The sequence below is a fragment of the Epinephelus fuscoguttatus genome, linkage group LG17 (assembly GCF_011397635.1).
Source record: "Epinephelus fuscoguttatus linkage group LG17, E.fuscoguttatus.final_Chr_v1".
NCBI lineage: Eukaryota > Metazoa > Chordata > Actinopteri > Perciformes > Serranidae > Epinephelus > Epinephelus fuscoguttatus.
This window is the reverse complement of record NC_064768.1, coordinates 527,029-543,717: the sequence shown is the minus strand read 5'-3', so window position 1 is coordinate 543,717 and position 16,689 is coordinate 527,029.

Below are 16,689 nucleotides of genomic sequence, written 5' to 3'. Positions count from 1 at the left end.
CATGTTGGCGCCCAAAAGAACAAAGGAATCAGTCAACCCCCTTTCTCTGTGTGAATCAGCTGATTCAACCACAACACAGCACCCCAGCTGACCAGCAGAGGTCCCTTGAAATACACAGCTCCCATTGGGTGAAATCCGCCACGGCCAACCCCGCACCGGTGACGTCACGCCGGGGTATATCATCACAGAGCGTACCTGAGGGAAACGCTTCTTCTATATATATATATATATATATATATATATCTATATATATATATATATATATATATATATATATATGTGTATATATATGTATATATATATATATATATATATATATATATATTATGTATATATATGCGCGGATATTTGGGGTACCGGAGGGCGCAGAGGGGGAGTCTGTCCCCCACTTCGTCGAGGAGCTAATACGGAGAGAGCTAACTCTGCCCGAGGGGACCAACCTGCTGATTCAGAGGGCACACCGAGTGGGAACGAGGAGACCCGGCCCCGGAGAAACGCCACGGTCCATAATCGCTAACTTCCTCCAGTTTGATACCAAAGAAATGATATTAAAGAAGGCCTGGCAGAAGCGGATTAAACTAAACAACACACCGCTCTTTTTTGACCACGACTACGCGGCTGAGGTGGTGCAGAAACGCAAAACCTACGCGGAAATAAAAAAGACCCTGAAGGCCCAAGGCATCAGATTCCAGACCCCCTTAACAAAGATCAAGATTCACTGGACAGACGGACCCCGACTCTGTAACAGCGCACACAAAGCAGTAAAAGAGATGAGGATAAGGGGGATGGAGATCCATGTGAGGGAGGCTGACGAGGGGCACACGCTGGAGGAGCGGATCCAGGCAACATCTCGGTGGCAGCGCGTCGGAGATCCAGGGGCGCAAGGAGAACTAACCAAGCGTGTGAGAGGAAAGTTGCACGAGTTTCGGAGATCCGGAGACATAGACGGTATCTGAGTGAAATGGGAGGTTTAGGTGTGATAAAGTTTTACATATAGATATGGAATAAGTGGCCTCATACTGGAGGACAATATTTAGTTTTACTACAAAGACACTGTAATACCTGAGGTCATATTTTTAGTTTTCTCACTAATTCCTGGTAGTAATCGTAATGCACAAGGGGATTGTATTTTAGTTGATTCACTCATTTCTGGATGTAAAGCCACAGTTTATCCCCTGTACATAGGCTTCTCCAAATAAATATTTGGACTGGTAAAGCAAGGATATTGGGAAATGTTGGACACTACTAGAAGGCAAGGGGGGCCCCTTTTTGGGCCTCCACCCACCTCTAGTGAGGGGCTCCACCAACATTGGGGGACCTTCCCCTCCCCTACCAACAAGGACTTGGGCACAGTTATGGAAGCCCGTTGTTATTGGAAGCACTGTTCTATTGTTATTGTTCATAATTTTGTTAATGTTCTCAGTGTCAGTGGAGATGAGGAGGGAAACCTAAAGAAAGGACAAGATGCATCATAACCAACTTAAAGTGGTGTCTTTGAATGTGAATGGGTTGAATAATCCAATGAAAAGAGGAAAAAAAGGAAAAGTCACAGATCAGTTATTTACAAGAAACACATTTGTCAGACCAAGAACATGAAAAATTTAAAAAGTTGGGATTTAAAAATGTGTTCTATAGCTCATACAAAGGAGGTAGTAAAAGGGGAGTAATAATTTTGATTCCAAACACAACAAAATTTGAGGCCTTAAAGGAAATAAAAGATAAAGAGGGACGGTATATTGTGGTCAGGGGTAAAATTGAAAATCAACTGGTTACACTCATTAATGTCTATGCGCCTCCGGACAGTGATAAGGGGTTTTTCAGAAATCTATTTGAGACCATGGTACAAGAAACAGAAGGGATTTTAATATGTGGAGGGGATTTTAACATTACACTGAATCAGAACTTGGATACAACTAGTACAAAAAAAAGTAGCAAAATCCAATTGGCCAGATACATAAATACCGTATTGATTGAACTTGGAATTACAGACGTCTGGAGGGAATTACACCCTCTCAAGAGGGATTTCACTCATTACTCTGCCCCTCACTTAGTACACACGAGGATTGATTATTTTTTTATGAATACAGTTGATAGATTTAGAATAGAGGAATGTAAAATTGGAGTAGCAGACTTATCAGACAGAAATAAATTTATATATGGAAGAGAATGATAACGGAGAAGTAGATTTTACCACTCTTTTGGATGCTATGAAGGCAGTTATGAGGGGAAAACTAATATCTAAAACAGCAGACAGGAATTATATCAGACCAAGATTAAAGAGCTTAAAAATTTAGAACAACGACATAAAAACATGAATGACCCAGGCATACTTCAACAAATTAAAGAAGTAAAGGCAAAAATAAATGAGATTCTAGGTAATGAAGTGGAAAAGAAAATCAGATTCACGAAACAAACTTATTACGAATCGGGCCCTAAAGCAACGAAATTACTAGCTAGACGAATAAGGAAACAGCAACTCATGAATACAGTCCATAAAATCAGAGACCCCATGACCAATACCCTTGAATATGAGCCAGGAAAAATTGACAAAATATTTGAAAATTACTATAAAAAATTATATTCACAACCGGCCTCAGCGGATGAAGAGTCGATAAGAAATTTTGTACCAGCAATAGGAGAGAAACAAAATGAGGATATAAACTCATATATTACATTAAGGGAACTAGAGGAAGCTATCAATAGATTAAAATCAAATAAAACCCCAGGAAGTGATGGCTTTCCGGCCGAGTGGTACAAAATATTTAAAAAGGAACTGAGCCCAATATTACTAGCAGCATTCAATGAAACCTTAAAAACAGGAAAGATTCCCCCCTCTTGGAAGGAAGCCATAATTACGGTACTCCCTAAGGAAGGAAAGGACAAAGAATTCTGTGAGAATTATAGGCCAATATCAATATTAAATTGTGACTATAAAATATATACAACCATTCTAGCTAAGAGACTTGAGACCTTTATGCCAGAACTAATAAGTGAGGACCAATCAGGATTTATCAAAGGACGCCAAACGCAAGACAATATAAGGAGGACTCTGCACATAATTGATGAAGTACAAAGGAAGGGAGAAAGTGCACTGCTGCTTAGTTTGGATGCAGAAAAAGCCTCTGACAGCGTCAGCTGGAGGTTTTTATATTTATGTTTAGAAAAATTTGGTTTTAATACAGATTCGGTAAATGTCATAAAAACACTCTATCAGGACCCAAAGGCTAAAATAAAAATTAATGGCAATCTTACGAACTGGTTCAATCTAGAAAGATCTACCAGACAGGGGTGCTGTCTATCACCGACTCTCTTTGCGATCTTCATCGAGCCTTTGGCTCAAGCAATACGAGAGGATGAAGGTATAGCAGGGATAGAGGTGAAGGGCACAGAACACAAAATTGGGCTCTTTGCGGACGATGTTTTGATTAGTCTAAAACAACCAGATAGATGTCTTTCCAACCTTATGAACAGACTAGATTCCTTTTACCATTTGTCAGGTTATAAACTCCAGGATATTCAACAAGCATATAAATTTAAATGGAATGCAAAAACAATAAAATATTTAGGAGTGATCATAGCTAAAAATCTAACAAAACTGTATGAAACTAATTGCAGGATCCTAAACCAAGTTGGTGTCTGCTCCAAGAATCAGAATACCATGTTTGACTGATCTGGAAAGGGGCCCGCACGATAGGGTAACTCCAAGCTGGTGTACCGCAATACCAAGTTGCAGCATTATTTGGAGTGAGCCCGAGTATCATCTGCAAACTGAAGGCCAAGTTCCATATAACGGGGGATGTCAGAGATAGGCAGTGAAGTGGGCGTCCGAAGAAGACGGCACCCCAAGAAGACCATTTCCTCATCATGTCAGAACTGTAGGCAGTCTTCTACAGATTTGCAGTCAAGGTTTGTAGGATGATACAGCTCTCTGCCCAGACAATCTGGAATATGTTGTAGTTATATATTAATACATGATAGTATATGTATGTGACAATAATCATATGTGTAATGATATCAGCAGCAGTAGGAGGCATCAGGCAGGACCAAGGCAGCAGCACAACCACACACGTCACACCATCCAGGCACCGCTGCAATATAATTTAACCTGTGTAAGGAAAATGCTGAACTTCAGCAAACACTGAAATGAAGAGACTCGGAGAACCACGGAGAAAAGTTACAGCCAACGGGATTACTTTAATTGCAGAATACAACTCAGCACACAGGTTGTAAACACAGCAGAAACCTGCAGGAAACAACAGAAACAGCCCCGCTTATCCAACTTCCAAATGTCTTTATACTATTTGAGTGAGTGGGCGTCTGTTCGTTTGTGTGTGTGTGTGTGCAGACAGGTCTGGACTTATGACCCAATTGTTCCAATAGGTTTGATTTCCAAGAATTGGACAGCACACAAACCTCAATTTACCAAAACAACTCCTTTAATGGAAACTCCCTGGTCTTTCCAAAGTTCACTTAACTCAAAAACAACTTCTTATAAGGATTCTTTCCTATTGCGAAACCTAGCCTATCTGTCCCAACAGTCAGGTCACCCTAAACCCAAATGTTCTGTCCCATTTGATTTCCCAGAACTTGACTGCAAGAACTACTCAATTTACCAAAACAACTCTTTATAAGGAGTCCTTCTTATTGCCAAATCTGACATTTGATCAACTGTTTCAAAGACCTTATGCAACTGACATTATTTTCACCTTTGATATGGAGTAATACATTATCTGCCTCTACATAGTCCCTCCTCTTTATGATTTTATCATAAATTACTCACAGAGATAATGTATGGTAAATGAACGCCTATGTTTGTATAAGTATGAGTAGGATATATGGCAATGGTTCTACAACCAGTGTTCCTTACTAGCATGAATATATGGTCTTGTATGAAACTCTTGAACTTGAATATGATGATGCATAAGAGCACATACAATATGGTGATATGAACTTGGCATGAGTATATGATATTTCATGAAATACTGAAACATATTTTAGCATCTGTCAACACTTCAACAGATGAAGGTGAAAAACCTGGCAGCTGTTTAATCCAGGAAAAGTCCCCCATCGGCCTCTTCCCGTTAGGCAGCCTAACAGGTGAATTTTCAACAGTTGGATCAGGTACATCAAATACACCAGATAAAATGCAACTTACTTATTAGATTATTATGAAATCACAGAAATCATTTTGGATAATATGTATACCTTGCTAAGTCGAAATCAGAGTACCTTTTCCTCTTGTAGATCAAAACACAGAAATAAATACAGAAAAAATAAAAAATGAATACAGAAAATAGTGACATAAAAATGGTGTTGTGGTGTATATATTCTCCATCCTCTCTTTCAAGAGAGAGTATCAGCCATTGTTCGTTATTCTCTCTCACAGTTCCTCCTCGTCCTTTGAATTGTCCATGTAATCAGGAATTGGAAATAAATCTGGTATTTCCTCCCCCCTCTGCGCTAGAAGATTTCCGCACACCAATTGTTCAGGGGTCAGCATACTTAGCATTTGTGCTCCTTGTATGTCCGTTACAAAGTTCAGCTTTTTGTCCATCGCTCTCACACGCCATTTCTTAAGGATAGGCACGATGCAACATGTCAATAAGGAAAATAGAATTAGTACTACCAGTACAATTATCCATATTTTAGCCAAAACGGCTCCCCATTTTCCAAAAATTTCCTCTGACCCATCCCACTTGATGCTTTCACCCTTACCAGCATTTTCAGTCATTTCAGATTTTAAGGCTTCAAGCTCACTCACAGCAACAGAAAATGTTCCATCAGGCGAAGTGTTATTTGAAATAAACATACAACAGAGTGTCCCGAACATTTTACATACTCCCCCTCGTTCTGCTAAAATCCAGTTTAGAGTTTGCCATGGCTCGAGTTTCATGCAGTTGTTGACCTAGTTGCTTAAGAACTTCAAAGGTATAGTTGACATATCTCTGCTGGTTATAGTAAATATAGTTAATCCAGGCCACATTTTTATTAATTGTTATCCAGGGGAGTATGGACTCCAGTCCCGCTCTGACCTCGTTCTGGGCTTTGAATTCCTCCGGAATTCCTGTGGGAAGACCACTGCTGTTAAGATAGATAGATAGATTTGCTCATCTGATGCCACCTGTCTCTTCTGCCTCTGAAGCTTGTCACTAGCTACGCGAATCTCTAACACCTCTTCCACCCCCTTGTAGGCGATTACTACAGGCACCCGCATGCGCACAAGTGTGCAGAGTGCGATCCATCGAGGGGGCAGAGTGTTCCTCACAACATTATCACCACACATCCAGTAACTATCCGCAATTGCCTGTGTCTGTTCCTCCAGTAAGGGCAGACTAGGAAAAGTCATAGTTAAGTTTTCACAATTCTGCTTAAATGAGTCAGGATTCTCAAACCAAACTGGTATGTTTATGAATCGTGGAGTCATCATTGATTCTGGGAACCATGACAACACCCACGTCACCGCACAGTTAACAGAGGTGTTGCCTACTACGACACCTCCACTTCTTAGTCTTATCATATCCTCCACTAGCATAGCACTCGTATACTGCATTTTCATCTATTCTATAATTGGTTGGAAGCTCTTTCTGTGAAGTGGATATTTCAAATTTCTTGCATTGATCACGTATGTCACAATTGAAACACTCACATTTAGTCAATAATCCATGTCTTTGGGAGGAACCATACAGTATTTGGCATACAATACCACACATGGGACATCTATACACATCCCACGGCATCCCGCGTGGCAGATCTACCTGGGCTGTAAAATTCCCTTCTCTACACTCACATTGCTGCTCCACAGCACATCCTGCAAATGTGTAAATTTCAGGCACAACTGTGGGTAAGACAGTTGGAGCACTTGCACACACTATACATTCCCCAGACGTCATTCCCTTCACTGTATACTGGGCCCACTTGTACCATTCGTTATGACTAGCAACTTCCCAGAGATCGTCGAATACCGGTCTCACACTTCTCTGTCGGGGTTTAAACACCACATCTTGATTTATTTCTCTAGTGAGGGGCTGTAAGTCCTCCTCACTCTCATAGTCATCATACACATCATGTTCTAGTTTAGGAACAGGTGTGCTTATAGCTTCTGTAGTGCTGGGGGCCAGCGTTGTTTTCAAGTTATCAGTCTCAATTGGACTATTTGTAATGGCCTTCTCAGTAACTTCGGCAATGGTTGGTAAACTTGTCATGCTAATTGTAGTGATCTCTGTGGCAGGTGTTGGTGTTCTAATTTGCATGATTGGAGTCTTATGTTTTTTAGTTGGAGGCTGAGCCACAACAGGAGCCGTGGTTGGGCTCAATGGGAGCAACGCAGCCGGAACTAGTCCTTCTCTCACCCTGGCTTCAAAGTCACTTTGGCTGACTGTTACTAAATCTGTCCAGGCCTTCTCTGTTCTCCCCCCCTTAGAGGTGTTAATAATTCTAGAACATACCTCCCAGGTTAATCTCTCACCGTGTTTCTGTCACTCTCGTAGATCCAAGCGCCCTCCCCCATGTAAACTCTAACCTCACTGTTCCTTTTTGTACAACTCCCATATACCCCAATTTCAAAATGTATTCTCCAATCACACAATGGGAAATTCCCGGCTCCTGTAACCTCTGTATCTTTGAGGAGGATCACATTACGAATCCCATCAGTAGTCAGCTTCTGGGATGGGATGTACTTTCTCAGCTTTGCACTCTCCTCTGCTGGCCTCATTAATCTTGGAGCGAGAAAGCTCTTTAATGTTGTCTTTGCCGCGGTCAGCAGAATGGTGGTCTCTAGCTGTTTTAACACTCAATGTAGTGCTCCTCTGTGGAGCAGTAATTACCAATGGTGTAGTGATGATTTGCTTGATTAAAAGATTTATGTCCCAGGGAAAAACTCTCCAGGTTTGCTCTCCTCCTTTGACTGCTGTAATCATTTCTAATCATATTGGGTTTAACTATCCGCCTGTCTAGCTTAATCTGCCAACCTCTCGATCCAAACGTCACCATTATCCCACACTCACAAATTCCCCACGACGAGTGTTCGTCGTGTGATGCCGGTGGAAATGTCCTGGTTTGGGATTTCTAAATCTATCGTATCGCCCACCAATTCTCCTGCCAACGGAGCTTCTCTTGGCTATTCTGGATCCACGTTGTCCAGTCGGCCCAATCTAGTGTATGTTCGAAAATTTGTAGCTTTTTCATCATTATTACAATACACCTCTGCAAAATACTCATCGTTAGGATTTCTCCTCCTATCCATTCTAACCTCAATTTCAAGTTCTTGACCTACGATGATTCTTATTTGGCATGAATGATTTCCCATTCCTATCTCCTCTTCCCCTGACTTCATCCTACATAATGTTGTTTTATTTAGTTCAACATTTATTTCATATTTTGTTCCATCCCCTTCTATCTCTTCCGGGATGAGCACTAATCCAGTCCACTTCCACATAGTATGAAGATCCCTCTTAGCCCGTTTGTTAACCTGCTCCTGACTAAATGGCTTAGAGTCATAATAAAATTTATCTGAGAATGCTGGCATGGGTTTTGACAGTGTGAATTGGGAATTTTGTGGTTGCATCATACTTATCTTGAACACAGTTGTGCGTTGCTTCCTGGAGCGGCTGTGACTCCGGCAGATGAACCGTGCTCCTCATCTTCAGAGTCTGACTTGGGCTCCTTGGAGCAGTCTCTTTCGTCCCCAGGTTGCCTGTTGATTGCAACACTAGGCTGCACATTATTCCCACCAACAACCACATCATTTTCCTCATTGTCTTTCAGTTTTATACTGCCCTTTGTTTCTGCCTGGACCTTGGTGCAATGACTCAGATGATACCACGCCGTGCTTCCTTCGACTTGGACTGCTGTTGGAGTCGCCCTCACCATGGTGTACGGCCCTTCCCTCTTTGGCTCGTGCCACTTTCTCCTGAAGACCTTCACGTACACCTGATCGCCTGGCACCACCTGTCTCTCGGCCTCCTGGTCGGCCTTTGGCTCCTTTGCTTTTTCCTGCAAATATATAGATCTATGGATGGCAGATAACTGTTTCATGTATTCAGACAGTTCCATTTGCAGTTGCTCAAGCTTAGGCCCTTCATGTGGCACATCACTAAAACATTATACCCTAATGTTTTAGTGATGTTTTTAGTGGGAAGTTTTCTTTAAGTTCCCAGAACGGTCTGAGAGAATGTTCTCTAAAAACATTGTAAAAATGTTTTGTGATAACCTTCTTAAAATGTTACAAATGAAAACATTGTTATAATATTATGCCCTAATGTTCTTTAAAAGGTTTCCAGCTGACAGTTTTTAATGTTTCCTATTACTTAAGGGCTGCATAACATGCTTTGAAAAAAAAAAATCTACAAATGTTGTGTCATAATATTAAATTGAAATATTTAAACATTGAAATATTATGACATCACCATTCAATTTCAAGATTAAACTTTCCTGACCGACCACTGGTCATAGAATCACTGACAATTTGTGTGTGTGTGTGTGTGTGTGCGTGCGTGCGTGCGTGCGTGCGTGCGTACTGTATGTACTGTGTGCTCATATGTCAGATGTTTCCGACAGCAGTGTGGGGCTCCACTCACACTCTGCAGGACAGGAGTCATCCTCTGGCCTGGGTCCACTTGCCTCATTCACCTGCATTATAACAAAAAGAGTATTTAAAATCATAATTGTTTCTGATTCATCAGATGTTTTTTGGTAATCCTTTAAATTACATACCATTAATTATGAAGTAATTACTGGAAATAACCATTAATATCCAAGTAAAGTAGATACAAAGAAAAGTAAGGTAATATCCAGTGATAATAATACAATGACTAATAATTACTATACCATTAGTATAATATAATATTCAAGTAAAACAGGGCAGAGTCAAATAATGACATGTTTTTCTCTGTGTAGGCTCACTTTATTCACATAACGACGGTGGTTATCAACCTGATTTGTTAAGTCCGAGTATCAGCTTTGTGCTCTGTGCATGTTCACATAAAAGGGGGCGTTTGGTGTCATATGATTCTACTTCTGCGTAAAATGCAGCAAATGTAGGCTGCTTATTTCAGGCAAAGGGAGAAGGTTGTTTTAATGGAGAGCTACGAAGAATTCAAAAAAGTGATCACAGCCAAAAGCGCGATGTCCAAAAACCCTTCTCCCTCCATAGTGATGCTCTAACGATTCTGACTCCCAGCTCCACTGGACTTTCAATGGAAAGGTGACGCCATCTCCAACGGACTCAAATGTTGAAATAATTGTGCTTTTTATTTAAGATGAAACTCTGAACATAACCTGGTCAGGACTAGGTTATGAGCTAAACGTAAGTTACCATGGTGATCAATCCAGGTTAAAAGAGAGCCACCATTTGTGATACAGAAAAGCCTGGCTTTAGACTCAACATACCTTGCTAACACAGTAATCTCGCTTTGTAGTACACCCCGTAAGTCAGCAAACCCACACAACTTCCCTCCAAACAAAAAACTAGACTGCACCATTGTGCACATTCTTATCTGTTGTGTATTTCCTCATTTCAACTAGAATTCATGCAATAATAATCAAAAAATAAACGTAATGACAGAAAGAAAAGTCTATCAATGTGCATCATAATTCACAAATATACTATATAATATCTGCTCACATTTTATCACAAATTGTATGGTGGGGGGTTGCATCTTTTTTTAAATATGTGTTTTTCACCAAATCAAAACACTGACCAGACTCCTTCTGTGGGGAGCATATCTCAGGGTATCTGAGATGCATAGATCAGTGGTCTTCTGAAGGGTCTTGGGGTGGTTCCTCTGGCATGCCTCTAAAAATGAAGAGAAACAGAGAAAAACGGTTTAGAAAAGCAGATAATTCAGAATGAAAATCAGAATATAAGCCAGTTCACCAAACTTGCTGGTGCATGCAGCGCAGCTGCACCTGCACAAAATTGCTGTTATGCCAGGATTTGCACAAAAACTGGACTTGCACCGGAATGAAAATAGATCCCTCTGTGTTGTGTTCGTTTAACACACCAAGGATGATAATTGTAGAGTACTTGAAGTACCTGGATCAGTAACTGAAGTATTTCAAACTGTACTGTAAATAAAGTAACTGCAGTAGATGTAGAAGGTAGGATATTTGAAAATTAACCTGTTGAAATTGAAGAGCAAGACAATTATTTCTCAAACAAATATAAGATACAGTAAGTTAAGTAGCAGTACCAACGTGGTAACAGCATGAGCAGTGGTGAAAATTGTAAGCAGGCAGTTGTAGATGCCACTCATTCTTGTCTTAAAACTTAATCTGTCTTTTTTGTAAATGCTTTGTCTACACTGTTCATCATGGTCAATGTAAATCCAGTGCAAGCTTTGTCATGTCCTGCCTTCACTGGAACCATCAAGTCTCTGGCATTATCATATCTGGCATCATCTACGTAGATTGTGGTTTGCTCTCTCTCTCTCTCTCTGACACACACCATCAAGAAAATTACTGCATCAGTACAGTGGATGTGCACTCTTTAAAGGAAAGGATAAGAGGATAACTGGTTATTTCAGTCCCAGCTCCTAACACACAAACCTCAATCTCACTTCAGTTCCAATCATCAGGACATCAAAGCCAGACTGGCATGTAAACAAGAGGCTGGAGATCAACACACAGAGAGGGTGTGTGACGTCATGCTATACTACAAAACCCATAGTTCTTCACATAGCGATTTCTTAATGCCTTCAATTTAAAAACGATGAATTCCGCTTATTGCCCCTTTAAGAGGTCTTTGCTGGGTCTCAAATAGTTAGTAGAAACCTTACAAAAACAAACTTACAGACAATGACAGGGTATATTCGCAGGTCCATGAATTTTACACTTGAAAAATTGAGCTTTATTTAGAATCAGAGCTCAGGCTACATGTCACTTTTCATGACATAAAGCCATTCAAATTTACAGTCATTAATTAGGGACCTCGGCCTGAAAGGGCGAGGACCCTCTTGTTCTTGTAGTGTTTATTATTATTATTATTATTAGGGACCTCGGCTGAAGGGCGAGGACCCTATTGTTCTTGTAAGGTTTATTATTAGGGACCTCGGCCTGAAAGGGCGAGGACCCTCTTGTTCTTGTAGTGTTTATTATTATTATTATTATTATTATTAGGGAACTCGGCCTGAAAGGGCGAGGACCCTCTTGTTCTTGTAGTGTTTATTATTAGGGACCTCGGCCTGAAAGGGCGAGGACCCTCTTGTTCTTGTTATTAGGGACCTCGGCTGAAGGGCGAGGACCCTATTGTTCTTGTAAGGTTTATTAGGGACCTCGGCTGAAGGGCGAGGACCCTATTGTTCTTGTAAGGTTTTTTATTATTAGGGACCTCGGCCTGAAAGGGCGAGGACCCTCTTGTTCTTGTAGTGTTTATTATTATTATTATTATTATTATTATTCTTTCTTTCTTTCTTTCAGCGTACGCGACTTTCAACTGGAATTTGACCCCCTAAACATGCTCGAAAACTCACCAAAATTGGCATGCCTGTCAGGACTGGCGAAAAATTTTATAAACTGATGAAATTAATCTGAAAAGTGCCAAAATGGGCTCTCTAGCGCCACCTAGAAACACAAAAATGGCCGCTGCAGCCAGTAGGAACGTCGTAGGAAGATGAAACCAAAACAGCCTCGTTCGTCTCATCAAGACCTACAAATCACGAGCTCGCACCCATGACCTAACTCCAACAGGAAGTGAGATATTTCCCTTTCAAAATAAGAGTTTTCCTCAAAAAAAAAAGAAAATTCCTTTAAAAATCAACTAGTCCGACACCATTTATCGTATCGGCTTCAAACTCGCACACATTATTCTTCAACGTGTTCTTATCAATTATTGTGCGTAACTTTTTCAATCCTCGACTGGTTTGGATGTTATGACGCGTTTCAGGTGATGTGCGCCAAAACCTCCTGAGGATTTGTTATGCCACCTAGACACACTAAAATGCCCGGTGCGACGGGTAGGAACCACTTAGAAAGACCAAACCAAAACTGTCTCGTTCGTCTCATAAAGACCTACAAATGTTGCGCTGCAACCCCTGACCTAACTCCAACAGGAAGTGAGCTGTCGGTCTTTGAATGTAAGATGGCGTTTTTCACAAATTCTGTCGATCAAAAATTATTTGCTCCTACACCGTTTATCATAACTGCTTCAAACTTGCACAAATTACAGCTCTACCCCTGCCGAACATTACTTGTGAAGGACTTTGTCATAACTTGAATGGTTTGGATTTTAGAAGCGTTAGAAGGTGCAGGACACAACTCCTCATGATGATCTCTGGAAGAAAAGATGAGGGCCAACACACTGTAAACCTGTGATTAAGGTGACATTTTTCAGTCCATAGACATACAAGCTTTATATGTTTGCGTTCAGAACAAATTTATCTATCTGGTGATGTTTTCAGATTGAAGATGGGACCCACGGTTTGGCATCTGGAAGCATTTGTTTGAGAAAGTTTCAAGCCATTCTGTTCTGTGTGTGAGCTGCATGCAGTCCTTAATTAACATACCAACGGCTTCACTCTGACAGTCTGTGTGTCAGAGTGAAGTGTGTATGTGTGTGGTCACACACACATGAGGTTTTAAATTACTTTAAAAATGACCTTTAAAGTATTTCCATGTATTTTATCAATTTTATGTCTTTGAACCCAAGAGACTGACCTGGAGGGTTGCAGTAAATCACCTCATTTCAAGTACAAGTCAGTAACAGTGTTACAAACATCAGGAAAGAATATACATCTTTGAGGAAATGTTACATTCAACAACACAGTAGTCTCATCAAACACCTTTCTTTTGATGTAATTGACAGAAAAATTAAATGCTGTGTTTTTGATGCATACAACATTATGTATACTTTGTGCAATCTGTAACTTTGTCTGCCACAAACAGGAAGTATGTGAACATGTGAGATATGTCAATATGTCAGCAAACTCTCTCTCTCTCCCTCCCTGTCCCCCCATCTCTCTCTCTCTCTCTCTCTCTCTCGTGTCCTGTTACTGCATGTCAGTAACTCGGCCTCTTCTTCAGAGCCTTTGTGCTCCACTGTCTTGCAGGTTAACTTCTATCACAAACTGTCAAAGTTTCATTAGGTCACATGGCTTATGTCTACAAATTGCAAAATATACGCTCACACCACCTTCATAAGAACCCTTTACAGTTTTTAAAATTGAGTTTGACTTATGATTCTGGCTATTGTGGTACAACATGTGGGAAGTATATATTAATATCTGATGGTATACATATGTGACAATAATCATATGTGTGTAATAACAGGAGAAGTATGGCACACACAGACAGAAACGGACACACACACACACACACACACACACACACACACACACACACACACACACACACCAGTCCCTATCTCCCCTCCCTCTCTCGCTCTCTCTCTCTCTCTCTCTCCCCCCTCTGTCCTCTTTCTCCCTTCTCTCCCTCTCTGCATGTTGAGAACTCGGCCGTCTATGTCTGTCTGTCTGTGTTTCTCATACTTCTACTGTTATTATACACATATGATTAGTGTCACATATGTATACAATCAGATATTAATTCAACATATTGTACTATAGTTGCCAGAATTATAATTATAATATTATTACTTTTATTAATGTTGTTGCTACATTATGTGCAATAAACATTTGGGAGCTGCTATGACAGATTGCCAGTCTGATCCTTGTGCACAGTGTTATTAAATCAAATAAATATAAAACGACAGAGGTTTGATTTGAGCTGAGGATGAATTTGTGCAGTGTAATATTTGAACGTTAAGACAAAAAGTGATGCTCAAAGAAATGACTGATCTGCAAAAATTCAGTAACTTAAGACAGTCCTGAGTAACAAAGAAATGTGCAGCAGGTTAACTTCTATCACAGCGGTGCCTCGCTGGTGACATGTGAGGTTGTGTTGCTGCTGTAGTGTGAAATGCCTGCTGATTTTGTTATCATTACTTATTAGTCAAACTGAGCTTGAAGTCACCTAATGACATGGTCATTAATTAGCATAACAATGGCTTCACTCTGACAGACACAAGCCTGTGTGTGTGTGTGTTTGTGTGTGTGATGTTATTTGAATGTAAGGTGACGTTTTTCACAAATTCTGTCGAACAAAAATTATTTGCTCCTACACCATTTATCATAACTGCTTCAAACTTGCACAAATTACAGCTCTACCCCTGCTGAACATTACTTGTGAAGGACTTTGTCATAACTTGAACAGTTTGGATTTAAGAAGTGTTAGAAGGTGCAGGACACAACTCCTCATGATGATCTCTGGAAGAAAAGATGAGGGCCAACACACTGTAAACTTGTGATTAAGGTGACATTTTTCAGTCCATAGACATACAAGCTTTATATGTTTGCGTTCAGAACAAATTTATCTATCTGGTGATGCTTTCAGATTGAAGATGGGACCCACGGTTTGGAATCTGGAAGGATTTGTTTGAGAAAGTTTCAAGCCATTCTGCTCTGTGTGTGAGATGCAGCTCTCATCAATTAGCATAACAAATGCTTCACTCTGACACACTGTCAGAGTGAAGTGTGTGTGGTCACACAGACATGACAGTATAACATTTACCAAACTCATTCCTAAAACTTTGTCATACATATGTGACAATAATCATATGTGTATAATAACAGTAGAAGTATAGCACACACAGACACGGACACACAGAGACTCACATACAGACAGAAACCCACACACACACAGTCCACTCCCTTTTATTATACACATATGATTATTGTCACATATGTATACTATCAGATATTAATTCAACATATTGTACACACTCCACTCCCCCCCCTCTCTCTGTCTCTCTCTCTCCCCCCTCTGTCCTCTTTCTCCCTTTTCTCCCTTTCTGCATGTCTAACTCGGTCGTCTATGTCTGTGTGTGTTATACTTCTACTGTTATTATACACATATGATTATTGTCACATATGTATACTATCAGATATTAATTCAACATATTGTACCACAATTGCTAGAATTATAATTTTAATATTATTCCTTTCATTAATGTTGTTGTAAGCTACTGTCATGATCATCTCTCCTGCATCTCTCTCTGTCTCCCCTTCTGTCTCATGGGGTCCTGAGGACAGAGGAATGTTGTATGCTGTAAAGCCCTGTGAGGCAAATTGTGATTTGTGATATTGATTGATTGATTGATCGATATTTGTTTCTTGACTCAACAGCATTCAGTGACAGTATTTCAGTTACAGATGTAGTAAATTTAAAGACTCTGCAATGTTGCACCATTGCTCACTCAGAAATATTAACAAATAATTTGCAATATTAGGCTATAGGAATTATGTTCCATCAGTGTGACTAATAACATCATTGATAGAGATTATTAGTCATTGATAGTACATCTTTGAAGCGTCATAAAGATTTTTAAAATGTAAACAATAAGACCTACATATTATGAGCATTAAACATTTCAGAGCTGATCTGACAGACTGACAGTCTGGTCCTTGTGCACAGTGTTATTAAAACAAATAAATATAAAAACGACAGAGGTTTGATTTGATCATCACACATGTCAAAGTTTCATTAGGTCACATGGCTTATGTCTATAACTTTCAAAATATACGCTCACACCACCTTCATAAGAACCCTTTACAGTTTTTAAAATTGAGTTTGACTTATGATCCTGGCTATTGTGGTACAACATGTGGGAAGTATATATTAATATCTGATAGTAAACAT